Source organism: Adiantum capillus-veneris, chromosome 3, assembly GCF_014529385.1.
Source record: "Adiantum capillus-veneris isolate H3 chromosome 3, ASM1452938v2, whole genome shotgun sequence".
NCBI lineage: Eukaryota > Viridiplantae > Streptophyta > Polypodiopsida > Polypodiales > Pteridaceae > Adiantum > Adiantum capillus-veneris.
The window spans coordinates 128,217,644-128,221,021 of NC_140933.1; positions in this window are offsets into that span (position 1 = coordinate 128,217,644).

Genomic DNA, 3,378 nt, shown 5'->3' on the forward strand with positions numbered 1-3,378 from the left:
CTCACTCGCAGACACTCTAATTCGGGCCAAGTTAAAGCATAGGAGTATTTTTAAGAGAGTCCTCACAACCAATAGGAAGCAATAACTTCCCTCTTACCCCCATCAACCCTGTCAAGCAACCAAGGTGCCATTCATACAAAAGATAGCTACCCCACCACAATCACCACCACATTTTGTTCTTGTGAATGCCCTTCTAGTCACTCAAATTTGAAGGAAAATTTAGTGCTAAAAGTGCCTAGAGTTTGGTCATAATAAGGCCAAATTCCTTGAAGGAAATAATCCCACTAACTCAGCCCCCCATGCTAGCCTTCTGAGTCCACCCAATCAAGGGGGACAATTCAAAAACATTGGGACAAGAGGAAGAAATCCAACATAGAAAAGACCCCCTCCTACGACTCATTTTTGTGGTCAAAATACAACTAGCAACCCACCTAGAACATCAAAAAAAAACTTTGTTTCAGTAAAGGATGAGATAGAAGAATAAGCCCACATCTATGTTGCCTTGGATCCCAATGGTCAAAATCGACAATTCTTCATTCCCAAGACCAAGGGAGAGTATGATGATAAACCTCTTTTCATTCTTATTGATTCCAATAGCTCAAATTCATTTTTGTCAGCTAACAGTATAAAAATATTGCAAGTCACCCACCAGCCGTAAGTTACAGGTTTCTCTAGCAACTAAATCCACCATCTTGACAAACGAAAAAATGGTAGATCTATCATTTCAACTAGAAGGCCACTCAATCCAAAAAATATTTAAAATCCTAAAGATGGGCTTATTTGAAGGAATCCTGGTGATGGATTGGCTGAGCAAAAATAAAGCAAACATCCATTGCAGTGAAGAAAGCATCTCTTTTTCAAACTCAAATGGAAAACAAGTCTTAGTACAAGGTAGAGCACAAAAAGCTCCCTTGAAGGTGGTCAAGGCCCTTCATTTAGTTAAGGGGCTAACTAAATTTCTATCAATTTATGTTATAAGGCTCAATAAACCGGAGACCAAATCAAAAGGATCAAAGTTACATGGCTAAAAACAATATCAACATATTTTTCCAGAGGAATTGACAAATCTTCCCCAACCTAGGGAACTAGTTCACAAGATTGAGCTCATTCATGGTGCCCAACCAATAGCAAGGAGCCCCTACAAGATGTTGCCTTTTGAATCCATAGAGTTGAAGAACCAATTGAATCAGCTTCTAGAATAAGGTTTCATAAGATGCAATGTCTCTCCCTAGGGTGCTCCTGTACTCTTCCAAAAGAAGAAAGATGGGACGTTCAGACTTTGCATAGATTTCTTTACACCTAAATCACAAGAAAAAGTACCCCTTGCCCCGCATAGATAAGATACTTGATCGACTTGGTGGTGCTAAATATTTCAGCAAGATTGATCTCACGTCAGGCTATTACCAAGTTGGGATGAAAAAGGAGGATATTCCAAAAACCACTTTCAACACAAGGTTTGGGCATTATGAGTTCATCGTCATGCCTTTTGGCATGACTAATGCCCCTGCCACATTTAATCATCTCATTATTTGCCTTTTCAAGACAGAGTTAGATGATTTTGTTCTAGTCTTCTTTGGTGACATCCTTATATATATTCAAAGACTAGATAAGATCATAAATGGCATGTATGACATGTCTTGGAAATTCTCAAAAAAAGCCCAACTCTACACCAAGAAGAGCAAATGCTCTTTCTGTGTAGAGAGGGTTGCCTATTTGGCATTCATAATCTCTAAGGATGGTCTCTCTCCCAACCCAGTTAAGGTGGAAGTTGTAGTCCAATGGCCCATTCCCAAGTATGTTTTAGTAGTATGAGAACTCCTCAGCCTCACTCGATGGTGTAGAGTATTTATCAAAAACTATGTACTCATTGCAGGCCTCTCACTGAACTCACCAAGAAAGAAGAACCATTTATCTGATCTGATAAGAGAGATACAATCCTCAAGAATTAAAAGAGACCTTGGTCAATGAGGTCTCAAACTTCCATATTTTCACAAAACCTTTGAGGTGATAGTGGATGCTTGCGTACAAGGTATAGGTGGGATCCTACAGCAAGAAGTCCATCCCATAGCTTATGAATCTCAACAATTCAGGATCCATGAGAAAAATTATCCCACCCATGACCTTGAATTACTAGTTGTGGTTCATGCCCTCAAGAAGTGGAGACACTATCTTTTAAGACAGATGTTTAAGCTTGTTATCGACCACAAAATTCTAAAGTGGATTTTCACCCAGTCATATCTCAATATGCAACAAAGGTGATGGGTTGAATTTCTACAAGAATTTAGTTTTGAGATTAATTTAGACTAGGCAGAGAAAATCAAGATGCAGATGCTCTAAGCCAACGGGTAGTGGTCCTTGCAACCTTTCTAGTCTAGTCAACCGTACCAAAGAAAGTGCTTAACTCCCTCCAGAATGATGAGCAATTTGGTCCATTGATTCAAGAAATCCAAACTCAAGTTCAGAAAAGATATATGGAAGAATACTCTATTCAAGATGGACTCTTATTCTTCAAGAATCAATTGCGCATACCTACATGCTTAAGGATGAAAATTCTAAAGGAACCTCATGAAACTCCTCTTGCAGCTCACCCAGGTTATCACAAAATGTTTTCTTCTCTTAAACATTGGCCTCATATGAAAAAGGATACCCTAGAGTATGTTAAGAAGTGTTTGATATGCTAGAAGGTAAAAGCTGAAAGAGTTAATATTTCTAGGAAGCTACAACCATTAGATATACCTACAATGAAGTGGGAGTGCATCAGTATGGATTTTGAAACAAGGTTACCCAAGACTACTGGAAATTTTGATTCATTTTTTGTGGTGGTGGACAAACTCACCAAAGTAGCTCACCTTATCCCAGTCAAAAACATTGTCTCTGTAGACTAATATTGCTCAACTTTTTGGAAAACTAATTTATCATATTACATGAATTCCCTACTAGGATAATCAATGATTGTGACGTCAAGTTTACCTCCAAGTTTTGGAAGGCCATGTACCAATCCTAAGGCACTCAGTTAAACCTAGGTTCAGTCTACCATGTAGAGACAGATGGACAAATTGAAAGGGTTAATCAATTCATAGAAGATATGTTGAGATCATATTGTAGACAGCACCCTTGTCTTTGGAATATTTATCGTTAGTGGAATTTGCCTATAATTCTTCTTACCATAGAAGCTTTGAAATGTCCCCATTTAAAGCTCTTTATGGACAATATTTTCTCATTCCTCTCACAATGGCTGACCCAAGTCTCACATTGCCTACACCCAAGACTACACTTGAAGAAATGGATTGCCAAATCAAAATAACAAGGGAGAACCTTAAGAGAGCAGGTGCCAAGCAAAAGATTTATGCTTATTTTCATAGATCTCTGAGGATTTTC